Genomic DNA, 20688 nt, shown 5'->3' with positions numbered 1-20688 from the left:
TTTTTTTTTTGCCTAGACCAAAGTCACACTGTGTGTGATCTGTGTGCACCTCCGCATTTGCTATCTGGGCTGAGTCCACCATCACTGCCTTTCTTCAGGCCACTCTATTTTCAGCTCCCCTGGGTGGGCTTGCTTGCTTCATGACACAGAATCCTCTTGTGATGGCTGCCTGGAACGACTGCCTTTCTTGACAATGAAACACCATGACATATTTGCAAGCAGTGACCAAGGGGCTTAGACTTCAGCACGTCTGTTCATGACATGTTTTGCTTGTGCAACACCTTTCTATTGTTCCTCGTGGGTTTGCTTGTATTTCTTTTATTTGCCTATCATATCCTCTTTTTTGTGTTAACATTAGCACAAATTTCAGTTCCATCACAAGTATTCCAGTTTGCAGTAAGTTCTCTGTTCTCTGAATTCTTTTCTTTTAAAGATTTATTTATTTATGTATACACGAGCCGGGGTACAGGACAGAGACATGGGGGCGGGGGTGGACCGAAGAGGCAGATTGACTGAAATTCACTGCTATGGGGAGCAGCGGGCGAGACAGGAGATGACTGCTGCACCATGTGACTTGTTCCCTGGCTGTCTGGGGATGGAACTCGTGCTGCACACGCTGTGGACAGCTTCATAGTGTGGTGCTAAACCCCTTGCACTGCCAGGGAGGCCCTGTTCTCTGAATTCTTATCATGTGCATTAAGTGTTTCACTTCTGTCACACAGACCACAAACTACCCAGCACATGTTAGCTTTGTTGAGCATATACTATGTGCTAAGAACTGCACTAAAATCTTCCCATTTTTTCAGCATATTTAACCATGTAAATTAATCGTGTTTACTTTATTAATAGGCACAACCATTCAGTGAACTTCCATTCTTTTCTGATTATTTATCTAATTGTCACACAAATTCTATTACAGAAAAGATAGGGCTTGATAAATACTGGTGAATTACTTATTATTTTCTCGTTTCTATTTTTTTGTCTTTAATTAAGCTACTGAAGAAACCTTACTAAATGTGGTAACAATATGTTTTGTTCACTCACTGCCACGTCACGTCTCAGTAAATTTCAATTATTTATTTTGTAGTTTTTAAATTAATAGACTTTATTTTATGAGTTAATGTTTGGAGAAAAATTGAGTGGAAATTGCAGAGTTCCCGTATATCCCCTCAACCTCCCAAAAACAGTGTTCCTTCTTATTAATATTTTGCATAGCCAATAATTTTCCACCAATTTAGTGATCCAGAATCTGCTGTTACAATTGATGAACCACTATTGATGCATTATCTTTATGGTCCATTTTTTACATTAGGTTTCACTCTTTCTGTTTTTTATTTTATATCATTTGATAAAGGAATAACTTACACACAAAATAACTTATACACACACATATATATGTTTTCAAGGCACACGTATATGTATATATGTATGTGATAACATTTTTTTTTGACCACTGAGCTATATAGCTCATTGTCTGAATATACTACAGCTTATCAGTTCATCTTTTAAAGACTATCTTGGTTGCTTTCAAGTTTTAGCAATTATGAATAGAGCCTGTACAAACATTTCTATGCAGATTTTTCTGTAGGACTACTTTTAAAATTTTACTTGAATAAATACCAGTGAGGACAATTTATGGATCATATAGTAAGAGTATGTTTAGTTTTATAAGAACAAAGCAGTTTGTTTAGATACAATTTCAAACCATCTTCCCAAGTTGCTATGCCATTTTGCAATCCCATCAATAATGAGGAGTTTCTGTTGCTACACATCCTCACAAGTACTTGGGGTTGTTGTGCTTGGGATTTTAGTCATTTTAGTATTAATGTGGTGATATTACAATTCTCTTTTAATTTTAAATTATCTGATGGCATATTATAATTAAAATATTTCTATGCACCTGTTTATCATGTGGATACTATGGTGAAGTGTCTCTTCAGATCATTTGTATATTTGGTAATTGGGTTGTATTTTTTAAAAATATTTAATTTATTTATCCATGAAAGATCTGGGATACAGGCCAGAGGTTTGGGGGATGACAAGATTCACCAGAGACAGAGTGGGGAGCAGAACAGGTGGATTGACTAAAATACACTGCTGAGGGGAACAGCTTGCGAGACAGAAGAGGTCTGTGCTATATATGGCTAGCTCCTTGGCCAGGGATCCAACTCAGGCTGCAGTGTTGAGAGCACTGAGGCTTAACCTAGTCCACCAGTGAAGCCCTAGGTTGCATGTTTTCCTATTGATTCTTTTTTAATAAGAATATTTTGTATTTATACTACTGTTTAATCATTTATTAATTCCAGGAGATTTTTGTGGATTCTTTGAGATTTTCTACATTGAAAATAATGACATCTGGGCACAAGTATAGTTTTATTTTTCTTTTATCAGTCTACATTATCTTTTACTTGCTTACTGTTTATTTCATTAATCTAGAACTTTCCAGTACAATACTGAATAGAATCAATGATAAGGGACAACTTTAATTTGTTCCCAGTTTTTTTTTTTATTTTTTAAGATTTATTTATGCACACAAGCACTGGGGTGTAGACCAAGGGTGTGGGGGTGAGAGGATTCACCAGAGACAGAGTGGAGAGCAGAACAGGCAAACTGACTGAAACACTGCTGAGGGGAGCAGCGGGGAGACAGGAGAGGTCTGCAGCACCATGTGGGTAGCTACCTGGCTGGGGATTGAACTTGTGCTGCAGTTGCTGGCAATAGCTTACACCACTATCTTTAACCCCTGCACCATAAGGGAGGTCCTGTTCCTAATTTTAAGTGGCATCCAGTTTCTTGTCATTAAGTTTGATTTTAGTTTTAGATTTTTGTAGAAATTTTATAGCTAGTCAAGGAAGTTGTCCTATACTTCCAGCTTATCATGTAAATTAATCTTGCTTTCTTTGTCATTCAAGCTCATTCTTTCATGATTCTATATAGATCAAAGTTCCATTAATACACAAAATTTAGGACTTAATAAGTTCTAGTGAGACAGTAAACTATTATCTTATTATCTGCATTTTATTTTGTTCTGGATTAAGTGCTGAAGAAAATTATTTAATTAATTATGTAAATGTTTTCTGTTTACCTATTGCCACATCTCTGTGCATTTCAGTAATAGTTTATTTTCTTATTTTTATTTGATTTAAATTTCAAAGTTAGAATTTTCCTAAGAACACTAATTCTTTGAGATGTGTAACCAGTTAATACTGAATGTCCCCATCCTGTTTTGAAAGACTATTATCATACTAAGTCTCCAAGCAACTGCAGCAAATAATTCTAAATAAGTTTGCCTAATACACCTGACTGCAAAGCTTATTTTTCACTTTCCAACCACTAATTTTCCACCAATTCAGTGATCCAGAATCTGCACCTCAAGGACTGTGTATAAGGCCAGGAAACAAATGAGACAGATTTGTTTTCTTTCTATACTGTATAAAATACTTCACAGACAGAAGATGACACTACTTGTTTTCACAGTGCATAAGTTGTTTTTTTCCAAGTCAAGATGAGGTGTATCCCCGGCTGAGATGAGGGGAGACATGAATATTGAACTTGGTGGAATCACTCAGTGGTCACCTTTGTAGACCACCTCCTTAGTCCTCATGAGAGGGACATGCAGACACCCTGACCCGATCTGCTGTGTCACTGAACCCCAACCCCTGCTCCTCTCGGGTCTGCTGTCTTCATGTGCCAGAGGGACAGAAATTTCCCCACATCTTCCAAACCTAGAAGATATGGCCAGGACAGGAGACCAGACCGCAGAGAAGCCTCTTCTCATCAGCCCAGCCGGCAATATGGTGGTACAAGGCTCTGCCGGCTGCGAGGACTATGACTCCCTCAAGTTCCTTAGAGAGGCCATTCAGCAGGGCCTCTCCACCCACCCATCCGCAGGACCTGTGGGCACCTTCACTCAGGGTCCTCACACCAACCTTGCCCCCACCTGCTCTGGCTCCTCAAATGCTCCGAGGCCTAAGAGCTGGATCCCACTCCTGATGTCCCCTGCAGGATCTGCTGCTGGAAGCAAAGCACTCTTACTTGAACAGCAACACTGACTGACTCTTTCAATGAGATGTAAAAAGGAACTACGCTGTCAGGGTGACATCTGTTTTCCCTTTAACTCTTGTTAGGGAGTTAACAAGGTTCCTCACAACCTAGTAAGTCCCAGTGGAATTTGTATTTAGATTGAAGAAAGCTTTAGAGATCTTTAATGCACTGAAGTTAGCATTGAAGTATTTCTGGCAAATTATAATATAAAGTAACAACCTCACTCTGTGGCTGGTTAGCTTGGTAATAGGGTTGTAAATGATGAGCTATAAAACTGGGGGGGGGAATTAGAGGTCACAGGCCTGCAAAGCATAGTCCTCACTCCAGTGAGGACACTCCCTGGTCTCTGGGAAGCTGTCTGAAGCCCTTCCCATCTGTAGGGTAAGGTAAAAGGTATCAGGCTTTTCTGCCCTCCCGCCATCAGGATAGATGAGGGAACCCTGTGATCCTGAATGCATGCCTGATGGCGGGCACCTGAAGTGGGTACACCTGAGCTAAGAGACTGATTTATAAGGGTGGTGCAGCAGAGTGCGGTGCGGTGGTAGTGCGGTGTTAAGGGTGGAGGAGTGGAGCGTACGGAGGAGTGAGGCGACTACAAACAACGGCGAAGAGCATGTGGCTGCTAGAACCATTCATAAACCTGCCCGGAATGGGTTGGTTGCTTTACACCATCGCTTGGCACAGTGGGGCTGCCTTCCCGAAAGCCCTGGCACTGACCCGCATGGCTGGACTCCCTTTCAGCTTGTCCTGACACTGACCTTCTTATCACAGAGGTTAGTTGACCATAGGAAACCCCCACACCAAGTGAACATTCACCTCAAATTCTAGACAAAGAGTCACCCTTTCACCTCAGCAATACAGCTAACTTTAGGCCCCAGATTCTGGCAACATTCCCCATTTTCAGACCCCTTCAAGTGTTCTTCCTCACTGGTCATTCTGAAGTTAAAGCAGTTTGGTTGGGGCCTCCCTGGTGGCGCAGCGGTTGAGCGCTGGGTTGCGAAGCCTCTGCGGCCTCTGTAGCGCCGGTTCGATCCCCGGCTGCTCCCCGGCCACCGGAGGAGGGTCCCGCATGGCGCGCAGACCTCTCCTGCCGCCCGCTGCTCCCCTCAGCAGTGTACTTCGGTCCTTCTGCCTGCTCTGCTCCCCGCTCTGGCTCTGGTGAATTCTCTCACCCTCCCGCGCTTCTGACTGTACCCAGTGCTTGTATAAACAAACAAACAAATAAATAAATAAATAAAAATTCAAAAAAAAAAAAAGCAGTTTGGTTGTCATCAAGAAAAAAAGGAGTCAAGTGGACTGAGGGGATGAACCCCGAACCACACACAGAGGATGTGGACAAGCAGAAGCTGAAATCTCAAGTTCATGCTGATTCCACTTCAAGGCTTCAGTGATGCTGGGCCTATCAACAGTGCTCAAGCCTGTGTGTAGATTGCTGCGCTTCCTCCAGGGCAGATCCCAAAGGTGCTGACTTACCAAGTCTGAAACATGTGTCCACAGTTCCTCAGCAAGTGCATTCCAGGTAGCGCTCAGTGCTCATTATCCTGTGTTGTGTGTCCAGGACAGGAGACCAGACTGACTGCAGACAAGACTCTCTTCTCATCAGAACAGCTGTCCCAACAAGACAGTATTGGCTTCACCTGGGTATTGGCGAGAACGATATCCTCTGCTTAAAATTTTATTTTTTTCTTTTGTTTTTTGTTGGAGGCGGCCACCCTGCGCAGTAAGCAGAAGGGCCTTGACCTGAGTCCCTAAGGCATGTGAAAACACATGTGTCTCGGAGGAAAACCTCTGAGTGACAGGACTTGGTGTTGAGAGCCTGGAAAGTGACCTGCATGGAGTCGGGCTTCTACATCTCCAGAGTCTGAGAATAACAAAATGGAGAGATCCTGCGCAGTGAGCAGAAGGGCCTTGACCTGAGTCCCTAAGGCATGTGAAAACACATTTGTCTCGGAGGAAAACCTCTGGGTGACAGGACTTGGTGTTGAGAATCTGGAAGTGAACTGCGTACATCTCCACAGATTGACAACAACAAAATAATGAGCGAACTTCGCAGGCTCAGGCTAGGAGGCGATAAGATTATGTGTGTGAGAACTAACCGCCTGGTATCCTACTGTCTGAAATAAATAGATAATAGTAAGAAAATAGACTAATCATTCATACGTGTTATCATTATGTGGTATGCTTTGATGTTACACCTGCTACAATTAAAATAGTATATAATAAGCACTAAGACAATAAAGATTTGCTGCATGCTGGACATGACAGTCCCCCATATCTGATTTCCTTCACCGTCGCGGGTCAGGACTCACTAGAAGTCCACAGTTTTTTATTTTTATTTTTTAAATTAATATTTTATTTTATATAATTCTTACATCATTTTCATATTAGCATAATGTATGCATTATCATTTTGGTTATATTCCCCATACAATTGCACCCCCTTATTATGACCCTAATCCTTCCTCTACCCACCAGCCCCTTCCCGTAGTGTGTCTCTGGTTTATGGTTGCTTGTTGATTTTGATTTTTACTTTGTATTAATTAGTCTTTTTCCTGGTCCCTTATTTAGTTTTTTCTTAATTCCTGCTATGAGTGAGACTATCCGGTATTTTTCTTTTTCTTTCTGGCTTATTTTGCTGAGCATGATTCCTTCCACTCCATCCATGTTCCTGAAAATGGCATGAGTTTATCTTTTTTTGATTTCTGAGTAATATTCCATGGTGTATATGTACCACATCTCCTTGATCCAGTCATCCATTTTGGGGGCATTTGGGTTGTTTCCATAGCTTAGCTACTGTAAATAGTGCTGCTATAAACATAGGTGTGCAGGTGCTCTTTGGAATTAATGTTTCTGTGTCATTTGGGTAAATACCTCTCCAAAGAGGAAATGCAAATGGCCAACAAGTATATGAAAAAATGTTCAACATCACTTGTAACCAGTGAAATGCAATTCAAAACTACCATGAGATACTGCCTGACACCAGTGAGCATGGCACATATTTAAAAAACTAGCAACAACAAATGTGGAGAAAAGGGAACTTTCCTGCACTGCTGGTAGGAGTGCAAACTGGTCCAACCATTATGGAGAGCTGTGTGGAGATTTCTTGACCTACTAAAGACAGAGCTTCCATAGGATCCAGCAACTCCGCTTCTAGGTATTTACCCAAATGCTTACAATTTCATATGCCTGCTGTGAGGACTATGACTCCCTCGAGTTCCTTTAGAGGCAATTCAGCAGGGCCGCCTACACCTTCCTATCTGAGATTCCAAAATGAAATCCAGATTTTGCTCACTTTGATTCCCATTTTCCTAGGATCAGAATTTCCTAGAATCATAAAAGCTCGGGAATGTAAGGGTAAATAATTGCCCTCCGCCATTAGGATTGATGATGGATCCTTGTGGTCCTGAATGCATGCCTCATGGCGGGCACCTGGAGTGGGGTGTGGCCATATGGAAGTGGGTTTCACCTGGGCTGAGATGGTGCTTATAAGGGCGGTGTCACAGGGATGCAGCAAAGCAGAACAAAACTACCAGAAGAGAATGACAAGGAGAAATAGCAGAGAAGCAGAGGCCATGAGAGAAGGCCAAAGAGCCCAGAAAGACTGAAGACTTGCTGGGGGCTAGAAGGCTTGCCAGCCTCCTGCCCCCCCGCCAGCACCCCTGCCTGCTGTGTACCTGGTAAAATGACAATAAAAGCCTGGAGAGCCACCGAGGTCTCCAGGACTCTCCTTTACTGTCTGCTCCAATCATAGAAAACCTGCACTGGCCCTTCCTGCCACTATAGTAAGGAAACTTAAATCCCTCCTGATCTGACTATCCTTTACCTAACAAGTTCGCTGTATTACTACAAACAGTGGAACTTGATGTTGTATGTTTCTACTTTTAGTACTTTTAGACACTGTAACTCCATTGAAAAAGCCATATTTACAAACCATGAAGCTATTTATAAATACTGAGTACTTACCGAGTACCTACCACGGACTCAACACAATGCAGGTTCACAGTCTGGAATGTTGCAGCAACTTCATTTTAAGCCCAATTATTTTGTGATCCTATTTTTATGAAGAAATTAACTGATGAGAAAATATATCATCAATGCTTTGACATGAAATATTTGCTGATGATTGTTCAAGTCTGCTTAACATTATGAAGTCAGACTGTACTAAAGAGACAGGAGGCATCACATGTGCTCTTGCAGAGTGACAGACAAGGTGTAGCTGCAGATTGGCAGGCTTTTGTTGGAGAAAACCTGATGCTATCTCTGAGGCCTGAGAGAAAGGACGGGTGTTGTCTTTCAAGTTACTTCAAGGGCAGAAGATGTGGCCCACAGTATCCACTTCTGTTCTCTCAGGGAACTGTTGAGAGCAGAGGATACACAGTCATCTTGAGGGGCAGGTTAAAGATGGATAGATTAATGGATGAGCAGACAACATATGAGTCTAATTTCCATTAGAGCAGAGTCTCAAGATTATTTTTACCACATCAGATTTGTCTCTTAAATGTTAAAGGAATGAAATCTTCTGTTCTTAATTCTTATAAAGGGGAGAGGGGACGATGGCTGCTGTAAAAGTGCTGTCCGTGGAGAAAGTGATTCTATCACCTGAGAACTGGGACCTCCAGCTCAGTTTGCCTCCTTTGTCCTCACTTCTTCACCTCTTTTTATCATTCACACTAATTCAGTAAAACTGCAATCCCAGAATATTTCAGTGTCTGCTGTTGTGACTTTCACAAACATCCTGTTTAGCATAATTTGAAAAAAATAGAAGACTATGTGGACTGTTGCACTACAAATTTATGGTCCCAGCCTTAACTTTGAGAACAAGGCTTCTACGGTGCCCTAAAAGCTGTCTCCCCAGCTCCCTTGAAGGCTTCCCTAAGTTTCCTCTCCACCTCTTCCCTCTCCTGGCGGACATCATTCTTCACTATGAGAATGGACTCCTCTCGTGGGGAACATCCCAGGCGCCCACACTGTGAGTGTGTCTAGCCCAGAGCCTTTCCATGTCTTTGCCCCTGCCCTGCCTGCTTCAGTGACATGCTCCTGTTACCTTGTCTCTTCCTTCCCACTGGCATGGGAACTTGATTCACCCTTTTATTAAACAAAGAATTCTGCCTCAGGCATAAATCATTTTACTTTCATTCCCATGACTCATGGTAGCCGGGCTCCTGGAAGTGTCACCAGCCTCCCAGTCACCCCTCAGGACGGGGCATCCCCTGCACCGGCTCCATCAATGCTGCCCTGCTGGGCCCTATCAGCTTTTTCAGGTCTGACAGCGCTTGGTTTTCAACCCAGATCTCCCACCAGAAGGCAACAGCATAGTTTACCTCCTCCTTGTTTTCTTGGTTACCTCAACACCACATTACCTTGTTTCTCACACACATATTTCTGCCTCCTTCACAATCTCTGCAAAGTATCTGCTTGTTTACTGTGATTATTCCTAGGGTTCTAGCTTATGATTTTGTCTTTCTTAATTTTTGTTCTTTTGAGGTGAGCTAGTTAGTCTGATGCCTTCAATGTATACATTGACAACCCAAATTCTATCATTCCAGTACCAATTCCTTGTCTATGTTTTAAGCTTGTGTTTCCAAACTTGTACTGGATTCTGAACAAGGGTATATACAGGTACCTCACACCAGCATTCCAACATGGAATTGTTCATTTCTTCTCATGTGCTACAAAATCAAAACTAAGCAAATCAGAAAAGACTGGACTTTCTCTCCAGATTTCTCTCTCCTAAGGAAAACTACATCATCATATCTGCCTTTCTCCTTGCCCAGGTCCAATGTTCAGGCATCATAATCATACTTCCTGGATGGTCCCATGGGAGTTAAAATGCTTCCATCATAATCATGCTTTTTCTAAAATGTGGCAAAGAGCAGGTACGTCCTGAACATGGGTCCTCTCAAAACAGTGGAGGCGAATTTCACTTTAGAAAATAAATAATAATACCAGCTGTAATTAGGGTTGCAAGGCATGTTAGTCTTGATATGCTGTGCTATATTCATAAGGCCCAAAATCCATTGGTATAACAAAGGAACAATTTATTTGTCACTCAAGCAAAGTTCAAGGTACTTGGGTGGCCTTATTTTCCCCTTGTAGTTCTGTCAGCTGGCACAGGGATTCTAGGGTGGGCCTCATCACAGAAGAGTAGGAGAAAGCTAGAGGACCAGGTGGAATATGTTTTAAGTCTAGACCAGGTGGTGTTTTTTACCGCTCGTGGCTACAAACCCCTGTGAACCAAGCAGCTTTGTGACCCCACCTGATCACTATGGAGGCTGGAGATGAGCATTTGGTTGTGCCAACAGTCTCTGTCCTGGCAAGAAATGTCTGGTTTAAAATATCAGATTAATTGGAAAGAATTTTAAATTGATCAAGTCCTGAGCATAAAATATTTTAAACATTAATGAAATTTGACCACTATTAGCAAGATGAAACGTCAGGCCCCTGTTGCTCTAACACTGGTTTGCAAAGAATAAAGCAGAGTGTCATGAGCCTCACTTTGGCTGAGTTTGACCCAGGGTGGGGTAGATTGTTGGTCTCTTTGGCAGCTCATGTCCAACTAAGGATGTGCTCCTGTGCAATTGACCACAGCACCTGCCACTGAGTGCATTCAGGATCTAAGACCACACACTGCGGGTGGCATCCGTGATGAGGGAGAAACCTGGGGCCTCGGGAAACCCTGCCAATGGGAGTGAGGCAGCAGGACAGGTGATACATGCACAGTTGATGCCACTGTCACCCACTTTGTGCAGGAAGGCTGATTCACCTGCCACTCCTCCTTCTGCAATATGGTAACAGGAAGAAGCGTGTTCATTGGTGAAAGATTATCCTTGAAAGCATGAAAGGATTTATGATATGCAGTTTGGGGTTTAAAATCTTTCTCTAACCTAACTGATGGTACAAATGTCGGCATAACCATTTTCAATCTCAATATCCACTGCCCCTACCGAGGCTCAGACAGACCACCACCATCCTATTTACTAAAGTGAATACTTAAAAGGATTCCTCACTCCCCTTGAACCAGTAGACCTGTCCTGGAGAGTGAAGTTACTGCCAGTCTCACCTCAATTCATTCTCCCTAACAGAGCCCAAAGTATTCTTCTGAATCCAGAAATCTAAATGTCACTGCCAAGTTTAGAATGTTTCCACCTGTCCCTGAAGCTTCACTTGGATTCAAAAACTGTCATGGTCAGGCCCTTCCTGGCCCTCCCCGTTCACCCTCTCCTCCCCTCTACTCCCCATGCTCTGTATAGACTGAGTTTCTTTCACTTCCTTGAAATTGCCAAAAATTCTTCACGCTTCTGAGTCTTCATGTGCTCTCCCTTCTGCCTGAAACACTCTTCCATATAAACCACCAAACTCCTGGTAAGCATTCAAATCTCCACTGAAGACTTTCCTGAGCCACAGACACCCTGTGTCTACCCACTGGCAGCCCCTCAGCAATGTCCACCTCTCCTTTGGAAACAGTTGTTACCCCATGATTTTATCACCTCCTAGAATAAAGGTTTATATCTTCACTACTCTACACCTATTGAATAGACAATAATATACTAAATCAATAATTATTGAAGAACCCAGCCTTTCCTAATTTTCCATCTTGCCAACTCTTATTTGTCTTTCTGATCTAAGCTCAGGGGTCACCGCTTCATGAAGTCCCCCATGACCCTGAGTTGGGTTCAGAACACCTGGATTCCCTCCATCCAAACACCTGTCTCACTGTGATGGAGAAGGTGCCGACTCCACATGGCAGCCTCGGTTTCTACACAGAACCCAGCACAGACTGACACCAAAAAGTAACTGTGGGGGGCAGGAATCCTGTGTCTCCTTCACTGTTTAAACTGAAGCAGACAAATTGCAGTTGAGGTGAAGTTCTGAAATTATCTTAATAATTACAATTAATAATAAATGATAAACAGAAGTAACCCTGATTGATTGACATACTGAGGCCTAGCTACCATCCGCCTGTGCATGGTGGAGCATGAAGAGCCTTGCAGGCAGTCGGGGCTGTTCTCTGGGTTCTGAGTCCTCTCCCACTAGACTCCCCAGCTCAGACAGACTCTTCAGCACCTTCTTACTCTGGAGTAGTTAGTTCATTTTGCTTGATCCAGGCACTACTGAGGCCTTCATAATGACTTCAAGTCACTGCCACTTCATGTCCTGATATCCAGAAACCAAGGCAGGAGCATGAGTGTCATTACAGGAAATATCCACGGAGAATAAGCAAGATCAACCCTAGTATGTCACATCAGAATCCTGAATGAATACAGTTCTCAGCCTGTGGTCACGATGCACTCTTGGTCCATAAACATTCACTGGATACACTCTGAGGGCCAAAGAAAAGGCAAAATGCTCTACGTCAAAGGACAACACATTCTCATAATTCCTTTGAGAGGTAGATGTCATTATTCATGTTTTTAAGATAAAGACATTGAGACTGAGAAAGTTTAAGTAAATGTCATAGGACACCCAACCCCATGTTTGTATGACAGGGCATTCCGAAGCTATGCCCTGTTCAACAAAATCCTCTCGAATACAGGGCTTGCCATGTGTTTAACCATTGCCTAGACACCACACAGGGGTGTCTCCCCGCTGGACTGGCACTGTTCCTAGTTCTTTCCTTTACTCATTCATCATGACCCACTGAGTCCCAAAGAGACTCATCCTGAGAAGAAAGCCTCATTCTGAAGTTCCCAAGAAGAGCCTGACGTAGGACCCTCAACCGAGGAGCTCTGAGAAGCTGCTGTCTCCTGCCTGGAGCTGCCAGGCTGCTGAAGGGACAGCTTCTCTCTCGGGCAGCAGGGTTTCAGTGTTTCCCATCTTTGGCCCTCCTGTATTCATGAGCTGTTTAAGTAGGTCTGACAACCAGCCACCCTGCACTCCATGGCAGGGAATGTGCGTAGGACTGTTGCTGTGCCCACACCACACCTGCCTCTCCCTGACTTACTTCCATTCTTTCTTCCTCTAGTCACTGTAAGCATAGATTTTTCTCAGCTCACTCAGGTGGTCCCTTTTAGGGTCTTGCTTGGAATCTTGCCACATAAATACCATCCCAATATAGTGGGTGCCACATCCAGATTCCGTATTCCTCCAAGAACAAATAGAAACCAAAAGTTCTGTTTCAACCACACAATGAGCCTGGTTCCCCACTCTGTACTTTGAGTTCAGCCCTGGTGCTCTTCATTTGGTGCCCCTATGGCGCCAAGATCTGGCATTCACATATCTTCCCGTGTCCCCACAGAGTGTTCTGCTACATCAGCCTCTGGAAGGCCAGCAAGTGCTGGCTGCCTCCCACAGTGACTGAGGCTCGCCCTCCAGGATTTCTGAGTAACCCAACATGTTCACTCTGCAGTGGACTCACCTGTGAGCACTGCTTTCCTGGCCCTCATTCTCCCAGGAGGTGGGCAGGTACTCTCAGCTCTTCTTCTGAAGCCCTCTAAAAGGTTGTAGTTGCCACATCTCTGCTCTTGAAGGGGCAGTGAGTGAGAACTCTGTCTGGAAGTCTGAGTAGACAAAAGTGAGAGTAGATCTCAGGAGTGAGGAAGGAAGAGGACCCACATCAGGAGGTCAGAGTGAAGAGAGGTTCTGTGGGCAAAGTCTTCTCAGTACAAGTTTGAGAAAACAATTTCCAGGCAAGGATAGGATGGCCTGGCTTAGGGGAAGCTGTGCTGGGGCCCAAGGCACCTCTAGGAGCAAGGCGGGTGGACGCCACACATGCTCTTCTGCGTCTGCGCTTGGGTCACTCCAAACATGCTATGACTTTGTTCCCATCAGCTTGTAGACTGATATGGGGAAGCGTGTCCTATAAACTTGCCTTGGGAATTCTGGGCCCCTTTGCTGGCTGATTGGTGTTGTCATGGAGGGTTGCTACTGATGAGCCAGGGACACAATTGCTAGTATGAGCCTTCCAGCATTTGGACACACACACAGGCACACATATGTGCATGTGCCACATAATTTTACAGCATTGACAAATTCCAGAAATCATCTCATAATGCAGCCTGACTTGCATTGAAGATCTTTAATGATTTTTATAATAGCCATCCAAGAAAACTATAAAGTGGCTCTGCAGCATTTATAATGTTTATTTGAATATTTAATAGGGGTTTCTGGAAATCTATTTTATCCTGCATTACTCACACTGCTAAGTGATTGCTGCTTCATTTGGAGGGCAAGTACTTAGTAATCTTACTACACATAAAATGATTCTTCATAGAGCATATAGTTAAGCCTCAGCCAGGATGTCCTGAGGTGTGGGACTTGATATAAAGAGTATGGGGTGGGAATTTATATTAATAAAAACATTTGATTCCTGAGACAAGCCACCAACTCTTCTAACTCATGGGTCTGAAAAGATTGCCTCTTCATGGTGCCTCAAAACACAGCACAAACTCACCACAGATAGGGGTCAAAGAGACCCACTTTTATGAGGTGATCTTCCTGGAGTGTGTTGAGAGCCAGATCAGCCTGGAGCCTGGGAAGAGGCAATAATCAGACAAATTTTGGGGTGTTGCGGCTGAAAAAGAAGGGAATTGTGCTTTCTCTATTGCTTTCTTTCTCTGTGATTTCATAATAGGAAAGATAAAATCCACAGGTCAATTGCAGGATGGAGCCATAAGGAGAAATCAGGAAACACACTTATGGGCCTGCTTATGTGTGTACAAAAGTGTCTCCAGGGTGGAACCTTAAAACAGTGCAAAGGCTGAGGACAGGTCATGGTGGGTCCTCACCCCTACACTCATGATTGCAAGATCCCACTCAGGCTCATGGTGCAGCAACAAAGGGGTTTATTAACAAAGTGGAGACTGGGAAAAAAGAGTTTTTTTTTTTTAAAGATTTATATATTAATTTATTTATACAAGCACTGGGTACAGTCAGAAGCGCAAGAGGGTGAGAGAATTCACCAGAGACAGAGTGGGGAAGAGAACAGGCAGAATGACGAAACACAGTGCTGAGGGGAGCAGCGGGAGAGACAGAAGAGGTCTGTCGTGCCATGTGGGACCCTCGCTGGCACCCGGGAATTGAACCAGCGCTGCAGAGGCTGCGGGCAGCCTCATAGCCCAGCACTCAACCACTGCGCCACCAGGGGAGGCCCGAAAAAAAGAGTTTCTAAGGCCACAAGTGGCCAGCTGTCCTAGCCCACAGTGTCCACAGTGTCCAGCAGTCCCAACCAAAGTCTGCTTGTACAAGATGGCATCCCTTTGATGAGGGCCTGGAGCCGGTTGCACACCTGTAAGTGGTGCACCAGGTTCCAACTCGCCATAACAACTGGAGGTAACCACAGGGGGTGCTGCTGAGATGGTGCCACAGCAACAAGCAGCACCTCTCTGGAGGCCGGACTGGCCAATGACAGATGCCGCACTGGACAGTGCCAGAGACGATAGACGAAGGTGGTCCTAGAGAATCGAACAATGGACCTCTCAGAGATACAGGTCAGTGTTGCTGGTCAGCACTGGTCAGCAGGCAATGGTGCCAGAGAACAGGACCAGTATGACAGCCATTTGAGCGATGTTGGCATAATCCAACAGCAGACAGCCCTTTTGGAGACACTGGGCACAGGCCAGTGTTGCCATTCTACAGGTAATGCTAGGGCAGGGATGGGGGCAGGAGCAGCAGTAAGGATGCTGTTTGAAGTGGAGAGCAGATGAGAATGTCTGAGGAGGTCTGAGTGTTGATGAAACTTCCCAGTGAAGGTCTGGATCAGTTTTTCCAGAAGTTCCCACTACCCGTTCATCAGGTATCTGTAGGGACAGCAACAGCCAGGGTCAGAAGCTTTTGCAATCTGGGGAATTCTGGCCATTTGCCTCACTGACATCCAGTGCTCTTGGCAAGTAAAACATATTTATTTGTAAAGAGAGCTCTGAAAACACCAGAGTTTGTGGAAGGTAAAGCATACCAGTTTTGGTCATCATAGACCTATGACTCACATTTTTGCCTTTTATAGCACAAACTTGTAGACAAATAAATCCTGAAGGACAAGGCAGGAGTGAGTAGAGGTAGCACTGTGGTGCCTGGGAGCTTGCAGGAGACTGCAGTGACTCCTGATGTGCTGGACAGAGGTCAGGAAGGACAGTGATCCCAAAGAGGGAAAGACTGGAAGTTAGGAGAGTTCATGGGACGCTCTGCTGAGGCCCAAGGGTGATGTGAGTGTCCTGGATGAACATAAGTTCCCCTGATAATAACCTTGACGTCCAGCAAGAAAACAGCTGGCTCTTTGGACGAATAAGCAACCCAACACCTGCTGGGGACAAAGCAGGCCTCTGCAGACTGCATCTTCAAGGTTCCTAGTCTAGAGGCTTCCCCTCCCCCAGTGATTACTTACAGGACCCTCTCCAACTATTACCATCTTTCTCTAAACAGGCATAGTTTGCCAAGGCCATGCCAGGCCAATTTTAGACCTAGGGACCTGTAGGGACCAAGTGAGACTAGGCTGCCCTCGAGGACCCACCCACCCCGGTGGGCACACGCTGAAGTGGTGAGCAGATGATACACGTCCATGAAGTTTTAGATCTCTGGCACTCTTTGCGACAATGCCATCAGGTATTGTATATACAATTGTCTGATGGTTCATTTTGGCCTGGAAGATTAAGCAGCTGCCAACCAAACCCCGCTGTTGAGCATGCTGCTGAGAGAATACAGAGGATGCAGGGCTGGCCTTGTCTGGCTTCATACTGGACCTTGCTTCAGTATTTTTAAGAAAAGAAAAGTGATTCTAAGTGTGTCCTAGCAGTGATGGGGAGATGGACAGCTGTTCTGCAAACAAACGAATGGATGTTGCACACAACGTGTGCATGCTACACTTATTAAATAAATGCAATTCACTGACATGTACTTTTAATCCTAATATACAGTATGATACTTTAGAACTAAACCATGTCCTAACTGATCTTTAAAACCCAAATAAATATGCTGGCAAAGTTGATGCCGGTGTATACAGTAACAAGTGTCTGTTTCATGATGAGTATATATAGGTAATGAAATGCATATACAGCTGGGCTGTGCATCTTTCAGTTCTGGAATATAACTGATGCTCCCCTTTAGCATCTCAAAGTGAAGCACATGAGCCTCCCATAACTGTCCTTTTCACCCCTCTGGCACCCAAACCCTCCCACTGGTTATGTCCAGGACTTCCCCTGCTCTTAGGTGTTTCCAAAGACTCCAGGGCCAGGCACCATCCTGTCCGCCTGGGTCAGAGAATCTCAATGCCCAACAGCAGGTGCTCTGAAGACCTGGAAAAATTACTCACCACTCACTGTCCTGCCAAGACACAGACAGAGCTCAGAGACCCTCTGTGGCCCTCAGAGGCCACTGCCGCTGCTACTGCTGTCATGATGCTCCCCAATCTGGAGGCCCTCTTGCTGGCATCCTCCAACCACCAGGATGCCCTCTTCCTGGCATCCTCCTACACCAGGTGCAGGCTGCCTGGGGGCTCCAGCTTAGGCCGTCTGAGGATGTCTTTGGCACGACTTACAGCCATACCAGTGCCCTGGCCTCCCCGGGGCCTGTAGAAGCCTGCCTTGTCCCAGCAGGCCCAGGCCCAGACTCAGACCCCAGGCTCAGACTCAGACCTAGATGTACTTTTGACCCTCTGCCCTTGGGCCAGTTCTTCGGCTACCGTGTTTCCTATCTTTCTAACCTCACCAGGATTCTTTTTTTTTTTTTTTTAATTTCAGGGCCCTCGATCCCCTCAGTGCATGGAACTTGCACAAGGTAGCAATCCCAGGCCGTTGGGGCCTACCCAGAACAGCAGTCACTCTGAATCTCGAGAAGAAGTGTAGGGGGCCTGTTTCTCTTCCCTTTCCTAGAGACCCTGGGCTCTACATGCTATGCCCACTGTTGCCAGGCGAACTGCCAGCTTGGCAAGGACATCACTTCATGACAGAGAATAAATCGGGTCCCTGACTTAGCAGGTTTCCACACTTTATTTAAAATTAGGATTGGTCTATTATAGTTTACATTTCATTTTGTTTTGTTTTACTGATTTTTTTTTGACTATTTATTTTCTCAACAATGTTTTTCATGGCTTTTCAAAAGACAACTGGAATAAAACGAGGTATCTTTTTCAATTCTACAGCCCAGGAAAGTGAACAGAGAGAGGTTCAATTTCACCCTTGCTCCTGCGGGGGGCAGACACTGTGCTGACCTGGAAAAGAGACCCTACCCCCTGGGGCCCGTCCAGGGTGGAGTAAGGCCCTTCAGCCACTGCCTGTACTTATCTGGGCACAGCTTGCCATTTAGTGTATGCAGATGTGTCCAGCTTTACTCACTGGGGCCTGGAGGTGACAGCAGGATCCATGGCATTTACTGGATGACCCTGGCCATCCCATCAGCTCCCACTGGATGCACTGATCACACTGCAGGTAGAAGTTCTCATGAGCTGAAGCCGACTGGACAAACATGAACTGCAGTTTACAGTTGTTATTACTGGTCATACCTGGGAGAGGTCAGCACAGTCTCATCAAGTGTTGGCCCTTGAGATTACAGACAGATTTAAGACATAGAAACATGCTTGCGTTTGGGGAGGTGTAGAGCCCAGGCGTCCCAGTACCAATCCCTGTTTCCTGGGTACATTATACAAATGTTCCATCTTAATTCCTAATAGAAAAGTCAGATTATTAACCATCCTCACCTCACCACCACAGTCGTTAACATTTGCCATGTGCTCATTTTGATCTGCACATTCTGTTACTCATTGCCTCTCATCTGGTGTGGGACTATTATTATCTTACCTCTGTTCATCAGGTGAAGGAACTGAGAGGTGAAACAATTTGCTCAAGGTTAAAAGGGGAATGCAGGCCTGCCTGGTGGCGCGGGGGTTAAGACAGTGCTATCAAGCTATCACCAGTCACTACAGCACAAGTTCATCCCCAGCCCACCAGGGAAAAACCCACATGGTGCAGCAGACCTCTTCTGTCTCGCCTGCTGAGCAGTGTATTTCAATAGATCTGCCTGTTGTGTTCCCCACTCCCTCTGGTGAATCCTTTCACCCCCCCACTCTGGTCTGTACCCCAGTTCTTGAATGCATAAATAAATAAATCTTAAAAAACAATAAAAGGGAGAATGCACACCGAAGGTGGGGCTGGGGTGTGTATGGCACCCAGGAAGAGCCAAACTCATTTGCCACTTCTGCTGGAGTCATGGTCAGAAGAGGAGCTGTCACCTATGGGAGGTGGGAGGGATTCAGGCAGGAGGCTCACAATCATATAGTGACTCAACAAGAGTCACTGTCCCCAGCCTCCTGCCTTATGACTTGTACTGTTTTCTTTCTTAGGTGTGACACATATAAAAACACACCACACATGCACCACACCATAAAGGCCACACATATATGTACACCATGTACATGCAAACATACCACATAAAACCCCAATACCTACGCACTACATATTACACAGAGTACACTCACACCACACATACATGCACAGACATACACATACACACACACACACAGACCCTTCAAGCATCACCTGACCAAGTTGGACTCATGTGCTTCTCCTCTACACGTCTTAAAGTCCTGTCTTCTTCCCTCCTGCAGACCTTAACTCCCGGCAATAGATTGTAAGACCCTGAGAATAGTTACCATTCTCTGTGCATCTCGTAGACCCATAAATAACACAAGTCTTCCCAGAGGAGATAGCTGCAGTGATTTTTAACTTAATTAGCACATTCTTGGGTGAACAATAAAGAGGATATAGGCTGAATTCCGTGTATTTATTCATGGTTAACCAGCACACTGAGCTGTTGATCAGCCTCTGTTGTTGTTTGCAAAATGGTAGTAGTTTCTCTAGAAGATATGACCAGAAAAACAATGATAGAACATATTTGCAGGTTACTTAGCAAATACAACTTTAGGAGAATTGCTTTTGACAATATGAGGGGATGTAAGAAATATGTTGCTATGGAAACTGAAGGAAAGTAAAAATAATTTAGGCCAATCACACAAAGATAGACTCTTCTTTCAGAGGAAGGATAAAAGTCATCCCAATAAAATAACTTTCCCACTTAAGGAAATGTTTTCTTCTTTTCCTTATCTTCCCTGCTGTGCTGACTCAGGCACTGGAGCACAACAGGACAAGTGTCGTGAACCACCATGGAGCACAGACACAGATAAGACAGGATGCTTCAGCCCCTCGTTTGGCCACTCAGTAGAAAACTACTGATCTGTTTTCCATTTCTATAATTTTGTTATTTCAAGAGTATTATATCCATTAAATAATATAGTTTGTAAAATGCAGAGATTAGATTTTTCAACTTAGCACAATTCCCTTGAAATTCAAATAATTTGTGGCAATAGCTTCTTGTTTTTATGACTGAGCTGAATTCTATGATATGGATGTATCACAGTTCTTTAATCATTTATCTTTGAAGATCAATTGGGTATTTTCTAGTTTGGGCTTTTATGAACAAAGATGTCAAGTTTCATTTTGTTTAATTTCCTTTGAGACTTTCTCTTTTACCCCAGGTTTACTTAGAGGTCCATTGCTTAAATTCCATGTTATAAGACATCATGCTATCTTTCTTTGATAGATTTCTAGCAGTTTCTTTTTTTAGAAGATTTATTGATTGATTTATTGATTTATTGACTGATTTATACATACATACATACAAGCACTGGGTACAGTCAGAAGCACAGTAGGGTGAGATAATTCAC

At 44.3% G+C, this 20688-nt stretch overlaps 1 protein-coding gene and 1 long non-coding RNA gene across 2 annotated transcripts in view; one reads left to right on the top strand and one right to left on the bottom strand.

Moving 5' to 3' along the window:
* LOC119250690 (zinc finger protein 39-like) overlaps window positions 1–20688 on the top strand; it is a 332349-nt gene that overhangs the window by 243849 nt on the left and 67812 nt on the right. The window lies entirely within an intron of this gene.
* Window positions 11981–19653, bottom strand: LOC129146163 (uncharacterized). The gene is made up of 3 exons (XR_008552679.1): window positions 19618–19653; window positions 13399–13540; window positions 11981–12363 (listed from the first exon to the last, which is right to left on the bottom strand). It is a non-coding gene; the product is annotated as an uncharacterized LOC129146163 (long non-coding RNA).

Source organism: Talpa occidentalis, unplaced genomic scaffold, assembly GCF_014898055.3.
Source record: "Talpa occidentalis isolate TD23 unplaced genomic scaffold, MPIMG_talOcc4v2.1 talOcc4.18, whole genome shotgun sequence".
Classification (NCBI taxonomy): domain Eukaryota; kingdom Metazoa; phylum Chordata; class Mammalia; order Eulipotyphla; family Talpidae; genus Talpa; species Talpa occidentalis.
Note: the sequence above shows the minus strand (reverse complement) of the source record. Positions and strands in the feature narration are given on the sequence as shown.